We start from the raw sequence: 24,081 nt of genomic DNA, 5'->3' as shown, positions 1-24,081 counted from the left end.
TGTCTTTCTTCCTAGGGACAACTATGGGCTGGGAGTCTGGTACTTTTATTTTAGTAGATGTCAAAGACTGGACAGTTGCAAGGCTGTTTTTCCTGCTGGCTATCTCTGCTTCTGTATCTTGTCCTTCTTTTGAACCTTTTCCACTTTTCATTAGTTTTGGTGGTTCCTTCTCCTTCTTGTTTTTATTTGGCATGGCTGGTGTGGGTTCCCATCCACCACTGCCACTGACGAAGACACCGCCAACACCGCTGCTGCAACTGCAGAAGTGCCCCCAGTCTTTTGCTTCCCCTTTTCCAGGCTTCCTTTCCAATTTCTGGACCTTGAATTTCTTCAATTTTTCCTTTAAATAAGCTATTTCTAAAGTTTCTTCTTCATCCTCAGAACTGGAGCTATTCTCTGCCTCATTCAAGGGTTTTTTAGATGCATCATCCTGTGTCACTTCTTGTAGGGAGGAACTCGTAGTCCCCATTGTGCCATCAAAACTCACTTAGCACTACTTACTTTCAGTTTGATCTCACACCACTTCTCCAATATATTCCACTCACTACACTGGCTGGCTTCTTTCAGGAACCATCCCATCAGGTTCGCCTTGCTTTCCTGATCTTGGTAGGACCTCCACTTGACAGTGACAGTGCCTCCAGGGTACCAAGCTTGGGTTTAGGCATGGGGAATTAAAGGAAGACACAGACTCGGATCGTTTGACAAAAGAGAATGCAAAAGCTTTTACTGAGCAGGTTCAATATATACACCAAACTGGGGAGGGAAAATCACAACAGGGGGACAATGGTCCATCAGGTGGAAAGTCCTTGCCTGGTGCATTATGCCTACAACAGGATGTACTCCCACAGAATGCACAGTTGTTACAAGAGCTGTAAAAAAGTATTCTGCAGACCTGAAGTAGCCATTCTTTGTTTCATCTTTGTGTGGTTTAGGTATCAGAGTAAGTGTGACTTCATAGAATGACTTAGGTAGTTTTCCTTCTGTTTCTATTTTTATTTATTTATTTATTTATTTATTTATTTATTTATTTATTTATTTATTTGAGAAGTGTTGGTATTAAGTCTTGTTTGAAGGTCTGGTAGAATTCTGCACTATAGCCATCTGGCCCTGAGCATTTTTTGGATGGGAGGTTTTCAATGACTTCTATTTCTTTAGGGGATGTGTGACTGTTTAGATAGTTTGCCTGCTCTTGATTTAACTTTAGTACATGGTATCTGTCTAGAAAATCATATATTTCATCTAGATTTTCAAGTTTTGTTGCTTATATAGTAGGATGGATCTGTTGATTTTTTGAGTTTCCTGTTTCTGTTCTTATGTCTCCCTTTTCATTCTGATTTTATTAATTTGGATACTGTCTCTGTGCCCTTTATTTAAATTGGCTAGGAGTTTATCTTTCTTGTTGATTTTCTTAAAGAACCACCTTTTCTTTTTGTTGATTCTTTGTATCATTCTCTTTGTTTCTATTTTGTTGATTTGGGCCCTGACTTTGACTGTTTCCTGGTGTCTACTCCCCTTGTGTGTTTTTACTGATTTTTGTTCTAGAGCTTTCAGGTGTACTGTTATTTTGCTAGTGTTGAATCTCACCAGTTTCTTTAGGCAAGCACTTATTGCTATGAATTTTCCTCTTTGCACTTCTTTCATTGTGTCCCAAAAGTTTTGGTATGCTGTGTATGCTGTGTCATCATGATTTTCATTGAATTCCAGGAAGTCTTTAATTTCTGTCTTTATTTTTTCCCTGACCACATTGTCATTGAGTACATGGTTGTTCAGTTTCCATGAGTGAGTGTGTGTGTGTGTGTGTGTGTGTGTGTGTGTGTTTTCTGTTGTTTTTATTATTGAAGTCTAACCTTAGTCTGTGGTAATCAGATAGGAAACAGTAGATTATTTCAATCTTCTTGTATCTGTTGATGCTTGTATTGTGGCCAATAATATAGTCAGTTTTGGGCAAGATACCATGAGGTGCTGAAAAGAAGGTATATTCTTCTGTTTTAGGATGCAATGTTCTCTATATATCTGTTAAATATATTCAGTTCATTACCTCTATTAATTTCATTATGTCTCTGTTTAATTTCTGTTTCAAAGAACTGTCCATTGGTGAGAGTGGGGTGTTGAATTGTCTCACTATTATTGTTGGGGTTCAATGCATGTTTTGAACTTTAGTAAATTGCTTTTATGAATTTGGGTACCCTTGTATTTGGGATATAGATTTTCAGAATTGAGACTTTCTCTTTGTGTATTTTTTTTCTTTGATGAATACTAAGTATCCTTCACCACCTTGCTTGATAACTTTTCATTGAAAGTCTATTTTATTAGACATTAGAATGGCAGCTCTCCCTTGTTTCTTGGAGCCATTTTCTTGGAAGACTTGTTTTCCAGCCCTTTGTGGTAATGTCTTTCTCTGACATTGAAGTATGTTTCTTATATGTAGCAATATTCTGGATCCTGCTTTATTATCCAGTCTATTAGCTTATGTCTTTTTACTGGGGAATTGAGTCTGTTCATATTGAGAGATATTAAAGACAGATGATTGTTAGTTCCTTTTATGTTTGTTATTGTATGGGGTATTATGTGTATATGATTCTCTTCATTTGGTTTTGTTGTGAGATGATAAATTTCTTGTGTAAGTATCTTCCTTGTGTTGGAGATTTCCTTCTAGAATGCTGGGTAGGTAACTATATATGTCATTGATCTGGATCAACAACTATATTTAATCCAGTTCTTAAGGCATAGTGGCAATGCTTATAAAGATCTATTGTGAAAAGGAAATAAAAATAAAAGAAAACTTAGGTCTATGCATGGTGGTACATATATTTAATCCAGCACATAGGAGACAAAGGCATGTGGATCTCTGAGTTCAAGACAAGACTCATCTTCAGCAAGGGGAGGAAACCATGAAACACAGCTGGCAAAGATAAAATTGAGCAAAGGGCAATGTTCCAGTCCCTGCAAGCATCAGAACTTGCCAGTTTAAGATGCGTGGTTTTAGTTTTAGAGTCAAGGAAGGAAAGATCCAGTGGGGCCAGGAATGAGGCACTGGTATCCCTTTGTGGAGGTACAAAGAATCCATTTTGTGAAGCTGTGAAAGACCATTATGTGAAGTTCTGATATAGTCTGGATTGCATTCAAGACCCCAATAGGTTAGAGATGTTGAAGCTATGGAATACCTGACAAGGAAATCTTCTAATGCAGTATGGAACTTTTCCAAGAAAAATAAGTGTGTTACAGTCAGCAAAGCTGATATCTGAAAACATTTTCACATCACATGTGGAGATGCAGTTCGTAATTTTCCCTGGTGTTTTTTTTATCTTGATTTGGTGGAATATTTCCTCACCAGGCTTGTTTATGATGTTTTCAAATGCTAATGTATACCCTGTGCCATGATGTAACAGCTGTTTCTTTTGTAATGGCCGGTCTGCTACTTTGTAATGGCCAGTTCTGCTGCTCTGGTCTGCAGGTCAGGGTCTAGCAAGAGAAAGAGTGGGGATGGAGGAGGGGCAAGAGGCGCAAAAGATGGATACAAGACAGAGTCTGGTCAAGTCTCGTCAAGTCTCTTCTTTATTCTCCCTTACTCTCCATAGAAAGGAAATCCTGGGTATTTATACCCTTTACCATGTGACTTGCCCTCGTGGACAAGCTCAACTGAAGGCACTATGTCACGTACCTTGTAGTCATGAATACCAGGTGCACCTTGCAGCTGGGGGCACTAAACAGTGTAACCATATGTTTATCAGAGTGTGCTCAGCTTTTGCGGGCTGTTGGAAACAAGTCTCTTGTCAGGGTATACGGCTCAAGATGGCTGTAAAGATGATAGCTGCTTTTGGCTAAGAGTCGGCTCCCAACACCATGATATGTTGGAAGTTTAAAATCTGTTTTTATTATTATTGTTATTATTATTATTATTATTATTATTAATTTATAGGGAAGTAAAGTTAAGAGACTGCACAAATTTCGAGAGAGACTTGAACTTTGGACATTTAACATTTAATAGATTGCACAAACTTTGGACTTTTAAACCTTGTAGAGACTGTGATAGATGATGGAGGCTTTTGAAGTTAAACTAAGTGTATTCTGTATTACACTATGACTCCAGGCCTATGTAAGCTAGGGAATGGAAAGTGGTCATTTGAATAGATATAGATGGTAGTTTGAATAGGTGTCGACTCTGCCATACTTCCCACTATGATGTTTATGATTCCATCTCTGAAAAGTATAACCTAGCCCTGGAGTAAATGTTTTACTTTATAAGAGTTGCCTTACTCATGGTGTTGCTTCACAGAAATGAAATCCTAAGACACATCTTATTGTATATTAAATTGTATTCAGTGGCCTAATGACAATCACACTTTTGAATCACTATATTATACATCTTATAATTCTTTATGAATGAATTAAAATGTGAGTTTATTCCATGAATAATGCACTCCACAAATTGTGACTTGTTATTGTTAGAGCCACTAATAATATCCCGAGATATACAAAGCAGATTAGAATCACTGCTTCAGATAAAAAAATTTAGAACAAAGCCATTTCTTCATGCAAGATTGGAAGTCAAGGAAATTTTGTGTGTTCTTAGCAGGGCAGGACTGTTGTATTCTTCCTCTTATGAAAGCTTGTATAATGCCTTCTGTGACCATAAAAGATAAAAGCAGAAGACTTTCAGTTTTGTGTCACATCAGGGTCTTTTACATTTTGTTCTGAATTGTATAGTGTTGTTTTCAGTAATAGGGAATCATCCACCTCGGGGGAAACACAAAACAATAGCAGTAACCTACAGTGTTTTTGTATTTTCTTGAACAGTTCTGACCAACACAACTCATAAGAGGATGTTATATTCCTGGTGGGGTTAATAGATGCTCTTGGACTCTGGAAGGGATATTTCATTGTCATAACAGAAGAAAATTTTTCATTTCAACTCTCTCTCTCTCTCAATGTATATATATATACACATATATGTATATATATTTAATTTTATTATTTCTTATTACATTCCTAGATATTCTTATTTTACTCATTTTCCTTCTTCTGTATTTATCTCATTATCTCCCTAACTAAACCTACCCCTCCTTCTCATTTTTCCCTACAGATCACCTAAGTCACCTCATTTTACTTCCTTTGTTTTTACTGTAATTTTAGGATGTAGATCCACATATGAATATTTCAAATTAGGAGCATCCAATGATAGAATACATGTAAAGTTTGTATTTTTTGTCTTTGTTACCTCAATTAGTAAAACCCTTTATAATTCCATCAACTTACCTTCAAGTATGGCAGAGTGAGAAGTTACAGAATTACAGAGAGTATATCTGAATTGCACAGCATAGAAGCTAGATGATGGATGTTTCAACAGAGGCTGAGTTCTGGTGATCTGCAAAGTATACATAGGACCTTGGCCATTGTGACTGTGTCCTTTATCACCAGCATGAGGCATTCTGAGGCAGTCTGTATTTACTTTAAACTATTCACTAAAAAGCCTTGGCATAGGAGAGGTGCCATGGAATCAATGTATATGTGTCTCTACTTTGGTTATTTCCCCATTACACTGACATGCATAGATATGGTTCTAGGACCCAAGCTACACAGGTTGCAACAATTTATTATACTTAAAATACCAAAGGCTGAGAAAAAGAATGCTACTGAAAGATGTAAAAGAAAAATTCCAGTCTAAAATCCCAGACTAAAACATGATTATTTTACAGACATTTTCAAGTCATAAAGAATCTGGAGGTAAGTATTCCAAGTCCTAAAAGATGACAACTGCCAATTCACATTATTATATTCAACAAAAATATATACTAAAATAGAGGGAGAAAAATGTTTTGTATTATTCAGGAAGATTAAAGGAGTTTATGACCACTAACCTAGGTTTACTACAGTCTAATTAGAAGCATGAAAATACTTGAAATCAGAGGAAATCACTCAAAGTCACAGGAAACTAGGACAAATCTGGAACAGATAATCAAATGATATATAAGAAAAATAACAAAGTGAAAGAAATTAATATATACCTATCAATAGTTGAATAGTTAATGGTGTTAATATCATAATGGATGACACAGGCTAGCTGATTAGATTTGAAGACAGAATTAATCTTTTTTTTCTGGCTTTAACAAGCACAACTCATCATTAGTTATAGATACTACAGTAGGGTAAAGAAAGGAAAAGTTATTCCAAGAAAATCAAAAATAACAAATGGGCATAATTATTCTTATATGTGACAAAATAGTATTAGTCATAAGAAAGAACAATATTCATCAAATGAATCAGAATCCAAGAGGATATTACAGTTCCACATATGCATATACCAAATGTAGTCCACTTAACTACACAAATGAAATATTCCCAGATGTAAGTCCAAAGGTCAAACCCAAGACATTGGCATTAGGCAACTTATCCTTATCAATATATAGGACATCTGGATAAACTTAAACAAAGAAATATTAGACATAAATAACATCATATATCAAATGGAAATAGTAGATATCAATAGAACATTTGACTACAAAACTAGAGAAATCAGAGTCTTAAAAGTACCTTATGGAATTTTTCACAAAAATTGAAAATAGGATAAAAAAAATAAATTTCAATCAAAATAATAAAACTAATTACCATTCTGAATTCTGTCTGACCACAATGTAATAAAGTTAGGTATCAAGAGCAAGAGAATTTAGAGAAAGTACCCAAACTCATGGGAAGTAATTAAAATGTTCTGAATTATAGGCAAGTCAAAGAAGAAATAACAAAAGGAATTTTAACGAATCCTTGGAACTGAATGAAATCTGGTACAATGAAGGTAGTTTGAAGAAGGATAATTATAGTGCTAAAAATATAACTGAAAAGATGTAATTTTTCTTTTATTTTTCTGGTTATAAATATTTATTTCTCTCTTCTACTTTCTGTCTCCAAATCTCTTATATATTCATCTTTATTCTCCTTCAAGCTTTTAACTCATTAGTGTCATGGATATTCAGAGAGAGAGAGAGACAGAGAGAGAAAGAGACAGAGAGAGAGAGAGACAGAGAGAGAGAGAGAGAGACAGAGAGAGAGAGAGAGAGAGAGAGAGAGACAGAGAGAGAGAGAGAGACAGAGAGAGAGAGAGAAACTTGTCCAGTTGTGGGAAAAAATCACTCGCCGCATCCCAGAACCACGCAGTTTCCCAAGACCATGGTGGAGACCTGCGTGCTTTCCAGGCAAGCGGGTCCCACGTACACGAGAAAGTCCAACATTCCAAAGACTGGAAACTTTGGTAGCGACAGGCCCCAGAAGACACGTGGAGTCCATGGGTCCCAAAAGTTTATTGTTCATGGCGTGGTAGTTAGGTCTAGATGTGCACCGCAGTAAAAGCCATGGAGAGTCTGCTTAAATAGGGAGAGGGAAGGAGGAGGAAGGGGGGAGAATAACTTAATTAGCTTTGCCAACCCCACTTAGGTAACTCATAAATATGGGAATCTCTGTTAGTCACGCCCTCTACCTAGATGGTGATGCAAAACCTCTCTGGGAGGAGCTACTTTGAGCCAAACGTGTCTGCAAGATACAGGCTAATGGAGGTGTAGGCCACATGTGGGGGTCTCGAATCCTGGAGCGTGGGGGAATATATGCTGTCCCTCACCAGGCAATAGTCCACCTGTTGGGTCTCCAGCTATCTCAAACCCAGTGCTCTACTAGGGAAACCAAATCATCCTTTTGTGTCCCCATATTCAGTCTTCATAATGGAGGATATAAAAAATTTAACCATCTCAAAATATTGAGGTATAAAAGTTTTTGAAGCAATGTGAAAATAATATGTTAATATAGTAACTTGTTCCCTTCACACACACAAAAATAAGAAAATAAATTTGAAAATAGTAGATGGGATAAAATGATCAAATTCAGAGCTGCAATTAATAGTAATACAAAATATAAAGTCACATAAACAAAAAGCAGTCCTTAGAAGATATCCAGTTTTGACATAACTTTGGCCAACTAAGGAAAAAGAAAAAGAAAGAAAACTTAAATTATTAAACAGTGGTAATAACGTAGAGGCCCAAGAACATAGCCTCAGGCTATGTTTGTATCTGTCAGCATGGCTTCAAAGAAAGGAACCTAGTATACCTGCCCTTTGACAGACTTCCCCAAGCAACAGACCAGAACAGATCAGTGGTCCACCTCAAGTAATAAACTGAGCTCAGGACATCTTGTGGAAGAGTTAATGGAAAAATTCAGGGACCTGAAGGGAGTTGGAACCCCACAAGAAGCCCAACACAGTAAACTAACCTGGACCCTTGGGGGCTCCCAGAGACTGTACTACCAACCAAAGATCAAGCAAGGGCTGGACATTGGACCCTTGCACATGTATAGCACATGTACAGTTTGGACTTCATGTGGGTTCCCTAACAACTGTAGCAGGGGCTTACACTGACTCTGTTGCCTGCCTATAAATTCTGCTTCCCTAACTGGGATGTCTTATCCGTCCTCAGTGGGAGAGGATGTACCTAGTCTTCCAGTGATTTAAGGTGCCAGAGTGGTTTGGTTCCCTTGGAAAAGCTTCCACCATTTCAGAGAAGAAGGAGAGGGGAGATGAAGGGAGGAGCTGTGTAAGAGGGGTATTGGGAGAAGAGGATGGCTGCAATCAGGATGAAAATTAATAAATATTTTAAAGGCCTGGGACCAGAGAAATTTACCACAGAATTCTAAGAGAATTAAAAAAAAAAAACTAAACAGTACTCGTTCCATAAAATAGTAAAGAATGCATGGATTTTATTTTACTTTTATGAATCCAACATTGTTCTCATGTAAACAACAGATAAAGACACCATCAGAGTGGACAATGGACTGATCTCCTGTATGCAGGATGTATGCAAAAATCCTCTATAGAAATTGATAACCCAAATTCAAGTTTATATCAATAAGATCATTCATTATAACCATTCTTCAGATAAAGGGATGATCAATGTATCACTTTGTTGAGCAATGTATCACTTTGTAGGCATAGAAAAGAAATCTCAAAATTTATACAGAGGCAGAGAAGACCATGAATACTGACATAAATACACACACACACAAAGAAATGTGGCAGGAGGTATCACTTAACTTTACCTAGAATTTTACTAAAGATGTGCAGTAATAAAAAGAGTTGAATGCCCACAGTAAAGAAACGTTTAGGTGAATACAAAAGGATCAAGTGAGCATGAGCAGTTCCTCACAAGTAGAACTAACTGATCCTCGACAAAAATCCCAAAAATGCATGGAGAGAAAATAGCAACATTAATAAATGTTCCTTTGAAACATAAAAATTTAAAAGCAGAAAAATTTTAAAAAGGAACCTTATCTCTCACTCTGCACTAAACTCCACTGTAAGTGGATCAAGGATCCACTTTGCTTTTTTACTTGTCCATAACTAGGTGGCAGTGATTATTTCTGAAGACAACACATAATTTGTTTGCAGAATGTTAAGAAATCAATATTGAACTTATCAGGAAACTTTTTCTTTGATGACTTGCTTTCATGTTGATGAAACCTGAAATCCAAGATGATGGGCAGTAAAAGACATCAATGATCTTACCTAGAACTTGATCTGGCATGGTATAATACTGACCTGATAGTCAAAACATTCACACTGGTATAATATTGGCAAGATTGTTTATTGTGATAACCAACTCTTCATTAAATTGTACATAAGTCTTCATTCACAGGATGAAATTCATGCCTCATACTATATCATGGTCAAATTCAAAAGCCAGAGAAACATAGAACCCAAAGATAAACCTATTGATATAATTTTAACAGACATATGATCAGGCTTTCCTATAACCGTTTTCATATGCATAAAATTCTGCAGACTCCTAACACTTCACAGTGCTCGAAAGAATGATGTAAGTTCTGACCTATACAAAAGTCTTCTACATTAACCCCACTACTCACCACCTTAATCTCAGAGAACTTGGCAGGAGAGTGGGAAGAACGAACATAAACACTGGACACTGCATAGCTGTTTCAGACATGAACAGCACCTGTGGAAATCTGTCTAGGAAATGTCCAAGATGACATCAGATAAGAATTGTATATTATTGGAGGTAAGGACTCTGTACACCTCAATCTCTAAGCTGCATTACTGTATGTTGGTATCTTTTGGGGGAAGAATTGGTTTTTGTTTATCTGGTTTTGTTTTTGTTTGTGTGATTCATTTATTTTGTTTCATTTTGTTACAAAATTTCTCTGCACAGCTCTAGCTGTTCTGGAATATGCTCTCTAGACCAGACTGGCCTGGAACTAAGAGTTTCACTTGGCTCTAGTTTTCAAGTGTTGTAGTTATATGGGTGTGCTGCTACTACCCTGCTGTATATTTATTTGGGGGGTTGGCAGTTCATGATCTGCTCAAGTTCTATTGGATGACTTTGCATTGGGACTTTAGATAACAAGTTGATTCCTCTCAGAAGTCAAACCCAGTTCATACACATTATTTGCCATTTTTAGTGAAAGGAGTTTAAAATAAATATTATGAAATACCAAGTAATGAATACATTGAAATGATAATGGAGATAAATCCTATAAACCCAGTTATAAAATGGAACTGATAAAATGCAAAGGCACAATTTAAAGTAAACAACAAACCATATTGGAAAATCTTGGTGCTGGAGTGCCTACTCAGCATCAGGAAGAGGTTCACCTAAGACAATTTCCCCATGACAGGCTGGATATTTGGATAGTTTTCATGCTCTACAATCATATAATTGTACAAGGAAGGGGGAAAATGTTTGGGGACAAATTAATTATCAAAGAAAACCTATTATCAGATAGTTGGGCACATGAAACCCAATTTCCTATACAAATCCCTAACACATATTTTTGTGTTCAGAAAACATGAAATTAGTCAGGGAAGAGTCAAGGGACTATGCACTTTCATTATTTTGGAATTTAAACCAAGTATTCCTTTGTACAGAAACAATGATATTGCTGTTATTCGGATGTCATAAATAGAAGAATGAATCTATGAATATTCAATTTACTTAACATAATTATAAAGAGAAGTGAAATATCACAATTAATATTGTCTTCAGTGAATAGTCTCAAGTTTATTTTTGTGTTTTCCATTCAATGTCTGCTGCATGAGCAGTCTTCTGCCAATTCCCAGAGGCAGTTTAGAGAGTTGGCAGTTGAGACCTCCTGCAGTTACTAAGCATCATATGAAAATGTTAGAAAATACAATCAGACATATACCAGACTATCTAGAGGGCTATTACTTCATTTCTTGAGTATTGAGTGATTGGTATATGATACTCATATCTAGGGAAATGAATCTAAACTACATTTACTGTCACTATTTCTCTTTTCTCCAACAGTCCTGAGTCATTGCAACATCTGTTTCTAATGCCCTTGTGATCATCAGAGTCAGATGTGCTGCCTGTATGGACCATGGCTTCCACGTAACTACACTTTGAATGTGAAACATCATGGTTGCTAATTATCATGGTGATGGATCAATGTTTTTCACAAAGGAAAAAACATGATAGAAGATAACATTCATCTCTTAGAACTCTCACCATTGCCTTCAAATTCTGTCATCACTTTCTTGAATGTTCCCTTGGATACTGATCTTTTGTGATCATCTTTTAGGGGTTAACTGCATGTTTCTTTCATGTGTAGCAAATCACCTATGTGTTTCTCTTCTATTGATACTTTGATGTGATCTATGCCAGTACCATCTCAGACGTACTGTGACACGAGAAGTGAAAATTAGTGAATGCCATGAAGAAGGAACTACAGTGGACAGGTGAGCTTCCTGAAGATGATCCAATTTATTGGGAAGTTTTTCTTTAGATCAATATAAAGATGAACTTCTATAAAATCATATTATTTAGAGGAATTAATGATTTTACAAAATCCCTAATTTGATTTTAGGATGTTAAAGTAGTTGATATAAAGTTTACAGACATATTTTAAGTTCTTTGACAGAAAGATATAATGAAGATAGAATTAAAGGTAGAATGTGCCAGCTTTCTTTTAGAACACTGAGGACTGTGTAGGTTAGAAAAGGAGTAAAGTGAGATTTCCTGTGCTATAAGCTTATACTTGTACTAGGAAGAGAAAAATGGGCTTGGGACAAGACAAGATAATGATCAAACAAAACATTTTATCTAGGTTGTATCTCAGTTTCTGGACCTTGTGATCTATGGATGTGACCACAGGTTTCCCTGTGTACCATGAAAAGAGAGGATTGTGAATAATGATGAAATAATTATATCTTGCATATAAGAATAGATAAGAGATGATTAGCCAGTTTAGCTGAACAAGACTTCAAAAATAAGACATAAGATAGTTGATCTGTTTTGGTAAATATAAATTATCATCAGCTAAACATAAGAAAAAGCTTGAAAATGTAGACTTAGCTTGCTTAAATTTTGTTAATTTATGACAAAAGAATTGTTGCTTAGGTGTTATGATGGACTTGCATAGAGAAAGTAAATAGGAAATGTTTAGTTAGGTATGAGTATGAAACAACATATAATCAGTAATCATGTTGTAACTTTTGTAAATTTTTGTGTAATGATTTTTATCTATTTTTGAAGAATATTTTTGTGGTAATTGTTTTCAGAGAATATGTAGCTTGTGGCTATATTGTAATTTTTTTCTTCCATGGAAAGTGTTGCCTTACATTGTATAAAAAGCTGAAAGAAAAAAGAAAGTTATTTGAGGCTGCTCATTGGATTTAGCTCTACCCACCAAATGTGTATATATAAGTATGTATACATTGGATCTTCGTTCCATCAATCAAATATGTGAATATGTATATATGTATATACATATGTATGTATGTATGTATGTGTGTATGTATGTGTGTATGTATGTGTGAAATTGTTGGAGCTGGTCTTGTTTCATCCACTAACTTTATGTTTATGTGTATATGATTGTTTCATTCCTTTTTTCCTTCTTGCCTGCCCCCAGAGCATTTCAAGATTTCAGAGAATTTCTTGCCAGTCACAGGAAATGCTGATACCAGTGAATCAAACTTTATTCCATCAGAGGAAAGTTTGCTGTGTGATCAATCACTAGCTCTACTGCTTCATCTCAGTTTCCCTTGACATGTACAAACAAGTGTGTGGTCTATGCCTGCTTTATTTCAGTGTTGCTGATCCCATAGTCCTTCCTTGGATCAATGAACATAACTGTCAGAGGTAGTCTTGAGCAGAGGATCTTGCTTGTTTTTAAGTTATATGGACATTTCAAGAACTCTATAAGCACTAAGACTTGAAAAATTAAACCTGGTCTTCTCTAATAGGCAGAGTTATTGGAGAGAAAAAATGTCTGTAGTGTAGTTGGTCTTAAATTGTGTATTAATTCTGATCCTTAGGATCTGAATATCATATAAAGATACTAGAGTTAGGAGATTGGCTTGTCAATTCAGATATAAGGCTTTTTTCTGGCATACTCTCTTCTCAGTCTCATCCATGTGATTATTTATTTATTGATAAGACCTCAATATTTAAAGAGAAGAAACTTAATTATCGCAGTACAAGGCTAATATTAAGTACAATAATAAAAAAGGGTTTTTTAAATAAGAAATTTTATGAATTATTACAAATCCTTGTATTTATAATAAAAAGTTAGTTGTCATTTGTGGGGAAGGAGCTCTTTTTATTTTTTTGGTTTTTGGTTTTTGGTTTTTGGAGACAGGGTTTCTCTGTGTAACTCTGTAGGCCAGGCTGGCCTCAAACTAAAAAATCCACCTGCCTTTGCCTCCCAAGTACTGGGCTTAAAGGCATGTGCCATCACTGCCTGGCAGGGGAAGGAGCTTTTAATTCAAAGTATCAGACATTTTCATGTAAAAGGTATGTTAATGCAGGAATATTATTAATTAATCAAGCTTAACTTTGATATCAAGTTATATGTATTTTTTCTATACTTTTCCCCAATACATAGATTGAACTAGTAACTCTAGATTTCTTTATGTTGTAATAAAGAAATATATATCCACTTGACCTTAGCAATATTACTAAGTGTGGTTGCTTAAATGTGAATGGTCCCCATTACCTCATATACCTAAATGTTTGGTTCCTAGATAGCAGATTCTTTAGGGAAGCTTAGGAGGTCCTATTGTTGTAGGAGGTGTGTCTGGGTTTGGGCTTTGAAGCCTCAAAACCATATATGAAGCCCAGTTTTGCACTGTTTCTCAGTTTACAACTTGAAGGTATGATGTAAAGGTTCATCTATTTCTCCAGTGCCATGTCTGCATGTCTGTATGACTCTATGCTCCCATGATGATCATAGACTAACTCTCTAAAACTGTAAACAAGCTTCCAATTAACTAAAATGTGAAAGTACACTCTACTTGGAATCCAGCTGGTTACCAGGCCTGGGAAATCAGGTAAGAACCACCTGCATAAGCCTACCTTCCCTCTCTGACTTTAAATATATGCAGCTTTCCTCTTTAATGTGGAATATTTCAACATTACTCCTTATAACATATCCAAATCCATTCCTGTCAGTACCTAATACCTAAAGCAGTTCTATTTAGGACTCTGACCAGCACATATGCCAGGCACTTAGTAGCACTCCATACTAGGCAACACATAGATTCCTAATATCCAGAAGTGGCAGCAGAAAACAACAAAGAAATTGAAAATGATATTAGAAATGGAAAGATCTCCCATGCTCATGAGCGAGTCGAATTAGTACAGTAAAAATTGTCAGTCTTCTTAAGGCACTCTACATATTCAATTCAATCTCCATAAAATTCTGGAAAAAATCTTCATAGAATGTGAAAGGACAGTTTTCAGTATCATTTGGAAACATAAAAATAAACACAGACAATCCTGAATAATAAAAGTTTGGCTTGAGATATCACAAATTGTACTAGAATTATATAGTGATAAAAAAGAGGATACAGTAGCTATGAATGTATACTGATAAATGTAATTGAAGACTTAAACATAAATCATAAATCTACACACATATAAACATCTCTTTTTTGATAAAGAAGTCATAAATAAAAATTGGAAAAGAGACAATATCTTCAACAAAAGGTACTGGTCAAATTGGATGCCTGCATGAAAAAGAATTAAATAGATCTGTATTTTTAACCCTGCAAAAATTTTCAATGACAAGTATGAAAAAAAATCTCAATGTAAGACCTGAATCACTAAATATGATAGAAGAGAAAGTGGGGAAGGGTGTTTGTGTAATTGACAGAGGAAAAGACCTTCTAAACACAACACCTATTGAACAGGCAGTAAGATCAACAATTACTAACTGGAACCTCATGAAATTGAAGTGTTTCTTCAGAGCAAAGGGCAACATTATCTGGATAAATCACCAGATTATGAGATGGAAAAAGATCTTTGCCAACTATATATCTAAAATATATAAAGAATAAGAAATCTAGAAATAAAGACAACAAATAACACAATTTTAAAATGAGGTATATAACTAAACAGGGTATTTTTGAAAGAAGAAACACAAATGGCTAAATACCAAAAATGTCCAACATCCTTAGATGTAAAGAAAATACATCTTAAATCTACTTTGAGATTACATCTTAACACCAATCTGAATGGCTCTAATCAATAAAACAAATGATTGCTCATGATGTTGAGGATGTGGAATAAGGGAAATAATCATCCATAGCTGGTGTTAATGAAAATGTGTACAGTCACTACAGAAATCAGTGTGATGGTTCTCTAGGAAGCTAGACATAGTTTCTATCTTAAGATCCATCTATACAAGTCTTAAGACATGTACTCAAAGAACTATTCTTCCTACTATAGAGAACTTGTTCAGCCATGTTTATTTTGGCCCTTTCATTAATAGTAAGTGGAAGCATCCTAGATGTACATCAACCAATGAAATCATAACGAAAATATGATACATTTACACAATGAAATATTGTTTTTCTATTTAAAAAAAGTAAGTCATTAATTCTCAGCTAAATGGATGGTCCTAGAAAAAAATCATCTTGGTTGTGTTAACCCAGACTGAAACAGACAAATATGGTATGTATTCACTTTTATGTGGATATTACCTTTTGTTTTCTCCATAAGAAGTCTACAATCCATATGCTCACAGAGGTTAGGTGCAGAGTATAGGACTATCAGCAATGAGTAATCGCCTTAATAAGCCAAAACACACTAGATAATTGTGGATGAATGGATGATGAAAGAATATACTTGGAGGATCAATTCAGGAGGGAGAGGGAAGAGGATAATGTGCTGGGGACCAGCCTGGCCTTTTGAGGTTTCAGTTGAGGTAAGAGACAGTATTGGGGAAAGGCCAAAAGATTCACAATCTTCAGTCTTAAGACTCTCTCTAACTGTACTGATGCTACAAGCAGATGGCTTCTGGAACCTTAACACTCTCTTGCTTACTCTGTGGCTGAAAACTTCTGGCTTTCTCCTTAACTCTGTATGCTTTATTTTACTTTATAAATCTGTGTATTTCATTCAATTCTGGGAAATTAACTCTTTACTAATTTTTTATTATGATTCTGTGCACTGAGGAAACTTAACTCTTTTTTTACATTCCAAATGTTGTCCCCCTTCCTGGATTCCCCTCCTCAAACCCCCTAACCCATAGGCTCTACCCTGCCTCTATGATGGTGCTCCACCAACCACCCACCCACTCCTGCTTCACTAACCTAGAATCCATCAATGATGGACCATCCAGCCTCCACATGCCAAGAGACTCCCCTCCCACTGTTGCAAGACAAGGCAATTCTCTGCTACATATGCAACTGAAGACATTGGTCCTTCCATGTATACACTTTGGTTGGTGGCATAGTCCCTGGCAGCTCTGTGTGTATGTGTGTGTGTGGGGAGGGGTCTGGTTGGTTTATATTGGTCTTCCGATGAGGTTACAAACCCCTTCAGCTCCTTCAGTCCTTTCCCTAACTCTTCAATTGGGGTCTCTATGCTCAACCCAAAGGTTGACTCTGAGCGTCTGCATCTGTATTGATCAGGTTCTGGCAGTGTCTCTGAGAGGACATTTAATATCAGGCTCCTGTCAACAAGTTCTTTTTGGCATCAGCAGTAGAGTCTGGGTTTGGTGTCTGCAGGGACAATGGATCACTATGTGAGTGATCACTATGGTGTCTCTGGATGGCCTTTCCTTCAGTCTATGTTCCACTTTTTGTCATTGCATTCCTTTTAGACAGTAACCATTCTGGGTTAAAATATTTGAAATGGAGAGAGAGGTGGTCCCATCCCTCAACCAGGAGCCATGCCTATTCACTGGATATGATCTCTACAGGTTCTCTATCCCCTTTGTTGGATATTTCGGCTAATGTCATCCCTGTTGGGTCCTGGAAATCTCTTGCTTCCCTGGCATCTAGGACTTTTTAGGGGCTACCCCTAGTTCCCCATACCTCACTGCCCCACTCCTCTGTTCAATTTCCTGACCCTCTGTACTTGTCTCAGTCTCCTCCCACACCAGATACTGCCTCCTATTTCCCTCCCCAGTCTCTCTCCTCACTCCTTATACCTCCCTCTCCTATAAATATTTTGTTCTTCCTTCTAAGTAGGATTGAAGCATCCACACTTTGGTCTTCCTTCTTGAGTTTCATATGGTCTGTGAGTTGTATTGGAGTTATACCAAACCTATGGACTAATATCCACTTATCAATGAGTACATACCATTTAGTGACTGGGTTTCCTCTCTGTGAATGATATTTTCTAGTTCCATTCATTTGCCTAAGAATTTTATAAAGTCATTATTTTTAATAACTGAGTAGTATTCCATTGTGTAAATGTACCACATTTTAAGTATCCATTCCTCCTTTGATGAACATCTGGGTTGTTTCCAGCTTCTGGCTATTATAAATAAGGCTGCTGTGAATGTAGGGAATATGTGCCCTTGTTATATGTTGGAGCATCTTTTGGGTATTTGCCTAGGAATGGTATAGCTGGGTCTTCAGGTAGAACTATTTCCAATTGTTGGAGGAATCACCATACTGTTTTCCAGAGTGGATGTGCCAGCTTGCAATCCCATCAGCAATAAAAGAGTGTTCATCTTTCTCACATCCTGACCAACATCTGCTATCACCTGAGTTTTTGTACTTAGACATTCTGACTGGTGTGAGGTGGACTCTCAGGGTCATTTTGATTTGCATTTCTCTGATAACTAAAGATGTAAAATATTTGTAGGTGCTTCTCAGCCATTTGACATTCCTCAGTTAAGAATTCTTTGTTTACATATGTGAGTACACTGTAGCTGTCTTCAGACACATCAGAAGAGGGAATCAGATCACATTAAAGATTCTTGTGAGCCACCATGTGGTTGCTGGGAATTGAACACAGGACCTCTGGAAGAGCAGTCAGTGCTCTTAACTTCTGAGCCATCTCTCCAGATCAATAGATGCTGAGAACGCATTTGACAAAATTTAACACCCGTTCATGGTAAAAGTCTTGGAAAGAACAAGAATTCAAGGCCCATACCTAAATACAGTAAAAGCAAAATACAGCAAACCAGCAGCCAACATCAAACTAAATGGAGAGTAACTTGAAGCAATTCCACTAAAATCAGGGACTAGACCAGGCTACCCACTCTCTCCCTACCTATTCAATATAGTATTCAAAGTCTTAGCCACAGCAATTAGAGAACAAAATAAGGTCTAAGGGATACAGATCAGAAAGAAAAAAGTCAAAATACCACTATTTGCAGATGATGTGATAGTGTACATAAGTGACCCCAAAACTTCCACTAGAAAACTCTTAAACCTGATTAACAACTTCAGTAAGTGGCTGGATATAAAATTAACACAAAAAAATCCACAGACTTTCACTACTCAAAGGATAAACAGGCTGAGAAAGGAATTACAGAAATGATAGTCTTAAAAATAGTAAAAAAGATTATAAATTACCTTGGTGTGAATCTAACCAAGCAAGTGACAGAACTGTACAATAAGAACTTCAAGTCCTTGAGGAAAGAAATTGAAAAAGATCTCAGAAAATGAAAGAAAAGTTCTCCCATGCTCATAGATTGGCAGAATTAATATAGTAAAAATGGCCATCTTGCCAATAGTATTATACAGATTCAAAGCAATTCAAATCAAAATTCCAACTCAATTCTTCATAGAGTTAAAAAGAGAAATTTGCAAATTCACTTGGAATAACAATAAACCCAAGATATCAAAAAGTATTCTCAACAATAAAAGAAAAACTGAGGGAATCACCATCCTTGATCTCAAGCTGTACTACAAAGCAATAGTGATAAAAACTGCATGGTATTGGTACAGAGATAGGCAAGAAGATCAATGGAATAGAACTGAAGACACAGAAATGAACCCACACACATACGGTCGCTTGATTTTGACAAAGGAGCTAAAACTCTCCAATGAGAAACAGAACAGTATTTTCACCAAATGGTGCTGGTTCAACTGGAGGACAACATGTAGAATAATGAAAATTGATCCATTCTTATTCCCTTGTACAAAGCTCAAGTCTAAGTGGATAAAGGACCTCCACATAAAACCAGAGACACTGAAACTAATAGAAGAGAAGGTGGGGAATTGCCTCTAACACATGGGCACAGGGGGAAAGTTCCTGAACAGAACACCAATGGCTTAATCTCTAAGACCAATAATTGACAAATGGAACCTCATAAAAAATGTAAAGCTTAAGTAAGGCCAAGGACACTGTCAATAGGATAAAATGGCAACCAACAAATTGGGAAAAGATCTTTACCTACATCCCATAGAAGGCTACTATACAAAATATACAAAGAACTCAAAAAATTAGACTCTAAACAATGAAATAACCCTATTAAAAATGGGGTAGAGAGCTAAACAAACAATTTTCAACTGAGGAATACTGAATGGCCAAGAAGCACCTAAAGAATTGTTCAACATCCTTAGTCATCAGGGAAATGCAAATCAAAACAACCCTGAGATTCCACCTCACACCAGTCAGAATGGCTAAGATCAAAAAGTAAGGTGATAGCAGATATCAACAAGGATGTGGAGAGGGAGGAGCACTCCTCTGTTGTCGGTAGGATTGTAAGCTGGTATAACCACTCTAAAACTCAGTCTGGCAGTTCCTCAGAAAATTGGACATAATATTACCTGATGATCCAGCTATACCACTCCTGGGCATATACCCTAAAGATGCTACAACATATAACAAGGACATGTGCTCCACTGTTTTAATAACAGCCTTATTTATAACAGCCAGAAGCTGGAAAGAACCCAGATGTCCTTCAGCAGCAGAATAGATACAAAAAATGTGGTATATTTACACAATGGAGTACTACTTAGCTATTAAAAGCAATGAATTCATGAAATTCTTATGCAAATGAATAGAACTGGAAAATGTTATTATGAGTGAGGTAACTCAATCACAAAAGAACACACATGATATACACTCACTGATAAGTGGATATTAGCCCAAAAGCCCACAATATCCAAGATATAACTCACAGACCACATGAAGCTCAAGAAGAAAGACCAAAGTGTGGGTGTTTCTGTCCTTGTTAGAAGGAGTAACAAAACACTCAGAGGATCAAATATGGAGACAAAGTGTAGAGTAGAGACTAAAGGAGGGACCGTCTTGGAGACTGAACCATGTGGGGATCCATCCCACTTGCAATCACCAAATGCAAATATTATTGTGTATGCTAGGAAGTGCATGGTGACAGGAGTTTGATATACTGGTCTCCTGAGAGGCTCTGCCAGAGTCTGACATATATAAAGGCGGATGCTCACAGATAACCATTGAACTGATCAAGGAGTCACCAAAGGAGGAGTTAGAGAGAAGACTGGAGGAATTGAAGGGGCTCACAGCTCCATGGGGAGAGTGACAATACCAACCAACCAGAGCTCCAAGCATCTAGAAAATCAGCCTGGGAACACACATGGAGGGACCCATGGCTCCAGCTGTATATATAGTAGAGGATGGTCTTATTGGTCATCAGTGGGATAGGAGGGCCTTGGTCCCATGAAGGCTGGATGCACAAGTGTAGGGGAATTCTAGGGCCTGGAGGCAGGAGTGGGTGGATATGTGTGGCCAAAACTTATAGAAGCAGGAGGAGAGGGGATGGGATAAGAGGTTTCTAGATGGGAGGATGAGAAAAGTAGATAACGTCTGTAATGTACATAAATAAAGTATCCAATTAAAGAAAATATAATGGAACTGGCTATTGCAGTTGAGCATTTGAGACTTTTTCATCAACAATTTAATATTACCCATATTACTGGGATTCCTTATAATCCTCAAGGACAAGGGACTATGGAAGGTGCCCATGGAAGTTTAAAACAGTATTTTCATAAAATAAAAAAAGGGGGAGGTATATCCCTGTGCACCACAAATTTGTGTAAATCATGTTCTTTTTATTTTAAATATTTTTAAAAATTAGGATGCCAAGGAATTTTCTGCTGAGTGTCTATGGCACACTACAACTAGGCATACTTATGCCTATGTGAAAGGGAATGATCCACTTACTGGCATATGGCATGATCCCTATCAGGTATTTAATATGTGGAAAAGGGTATGTTTGTGTTTTTCTGAAGGATGATGAAGGATCATGGTGGCTGCCAGAGTGATAGGTAAGACATGCTGATGCCAGGACAAAGAATGATGCTGAGTGTGAGCTTGCTGAGTGTCCTGACAATGGTGACTAGGAAGCTGTATTAGACATATGTTCCTGACCCATCTTTCTTTGCCTATATATATCCCAGATGGACCAAGCTGCCTTCCCTCAAGTTTTTAGTCCTTGTGGATCAGAGAATCATAAAGAGAAGTTATAATGACCCTTGTATTTTTCTTAAATGTGACCAGTTATTTAGACTCAAAAATGGACTCGTCTAGAAATCAATGTATATTGGAATTGGAAATAACATTCTTCGTTTGAGAGGCTGGTTCTGGACATTTTCAGAGACATATTTCAAAGTTAGCTGCAGTTCTCTATGATGTTATGTTAGCAAGAAACAAAGTCGGGGAAAGATCTGGATTTCAAACAGGTGTTAGTACATGTGTTAAGGCTCCTTTAATTGCCAAGTTAAAATTACTTTTGTTTCTTCTATAGTATTTAATGTAAGCTTCATTGATTGTACACTTTCTAATTGTGTTAGTATATTGTAACTTGGCATGTCTGTAATGGAGATCTATCAACCAGCCTTTGTTTTATTGCCCTGAGTATTATACAACCAAAGTTGTATTCTGAAAAAAGTTTGCAAGTACTGGAAGAAGTGAATTAGGATTTAAGCAGAAACAAGAGGATAGTGAGCTTGATTATTGTTTGTATAACAGCTTTAATTAGATTAATTACTAGCACCACTGCTTCTGCAATTGCTTTGACAGAAGAAGTCAATCATTTAGCAAAAAATATTACTAATGTGTTGAATACACAAGAGGATTTAGATAGGCATTTGGAACAATGGATTTATTTTTATTTTTTTAAATAATTTATTTTCCTCAAAACGTAATTCATTCACACAGGGGTTATAAACACAGAAAGGCAGGATGTGGGGAAGGGAATGACACTGGAGTGTGGGTGTTCAGGGGGAATACAGATATCTTCAGAACTGGGTATTGGCTGGGTGAAGGTTCAGGGGACAAGTCACCATGACTCTGCCTATGACTCACTTGCCCTTATCTAAGTTAGTATTGTCTGCCAAGGCTACCTATTTACAAGGTCTATGACTATTCAGGCTTGTAAATTTCCACAAAAGCTGCCTGTTGACATTAGCTTATAGCCATCTGTTTCAATGTTATTCCACTGAGAACCAAGACTTGGTGTTAGTATACATGTATGACAGGCCTATTGCTGATTTTAGGCCTATGACTGATTTTAGGCATTCAGTGTGTAAGGAGGGCTGCCCCTGACATCTCCTCCCTTCTCTAAGTATAGAAGGGCTATGGCAATTCTAAACTTGCGAAGGTGGGGATAGAGGCCTGACCTCCATTACTTGAAGGGGACTTTGTAATGGCTCCAGTCCCCCTGTCGTTGTCCAGTGAGGCATGAGGGCCATACCCGTCCCAATGTCTTTTTCCTGGAGAGGGGATACTTTTGACATCAACCCCTATGCAGTCAGGCTTGTCCCTCAGGGAACCCAGAGAGATATTTTTATCTTTTATTTATATTCCCTTGCAGTGCTTAGCCTCGCAGCCTAAGCAAGAATTCAGATTGCTAGTCACAGGGGGTTCTGGGTGGCCCCTCTCTGCTTGGTCTAGGGGCAGAAGTCCCCACTTTTAGGTTGGGTGGAGATGGGTTTTGGAAACACCCTGTATAAAGTAACAACCTCATCTTGAATCTCGTGGTCCTCTATAGCTAACTTATGATAATGTATCTGAGTAGGTTTTGCTACCAAATTATTTATCTGTTGTATCACAGAGTTAGTCCGCCTATTTGAGGGCCAGGGACCAGCAGAAATAAGCAAAAAGAACTCAAATAATCGTCCCAAGATGGGAGGAAATAGGGTTGACAACCTTGGAGAGGCTGAAAACCAATTTTTCTACCAGCATTCATCTGTCTCTTTCTCTCTCTGATTTTTCTTAGGGCCTTCACTGACCTATTTCATGCTCTCTTTAACCCTCCTTTTCTTGTCTATGTAAAGACAACCTTCTTCTTTAAGGGTTGTACACAGTCAAGAGCTGTACACAGCCTTTTCTTTGTAATAGAGTAAATCAAGTCCAATAAGGATATTTGCGATTTTAGGAGGTCTCTTCAGACAGTGAAATGAGGGATTTCTTCAGATTAGTGATGTCAATCTCTAGCTGCTTGATGTTCTTGTCAGTGGCCCTTCAAAGGTCTGAGTAGTATAAATTCAGAGTCCAGCATCTGGATTAGAACTTCTAACAGCAGACATCACAAGTGATTCATTTTTACCTGGAAAGGAAAAAGAAGGGAATTCTCAGGGAGATTTCTCTTCCCTGGATGTAAATTGTTATTCATCTTATTTATGGGCTTATAGGGGTTGGAAATTCTAGCAACAATTAGAACACCTATGTTCAGCTTAGAACCTAATTAACAGGATTTAAAAGTCCATATCCCACTTTGGGCTGGGGCAGACACAGAGTTGGTCTGCTCCTGTCCTGTGGAGATACTGAATCCTGACTAATCCAAGAAGAGCCACTGCACTCAGAGCAGCTGGTAAGAACTCCATCTCACTCCCTAAGCCCCAGA

At 37.1% G+C, this 24,081-nt stretch overlaps 1 gene segment (V, D, J or C); it reads left to right on the top strand.

The window, feature by feature from the left end:
- Nucleotides 1–24,081, top strand: part of LOC114623790 — a 542,876-nt gene that overhangs the window by 75,128 nt on the left and 443,667 nt on the right.

Source organism: Grammomys surdaster, unplaced genomic scaffold, assembly GCF_004785775.1.
Source record: "Grammomys surdaster isolate TR1022 unplaced genomic scaffold, NIH_TR_1.0 202, whole genome shotgun sequence".
NCBI classification, from domain to species: domain Eukaryota; kingdom Metazoa; phylum Chordata; class Mammalia; order Rodentia; family Muridae; genus Grammomys; species Grammomys surdaster.
This window is presented reverse-complemented; position numbering and strand designations above follow the sequence as displayed.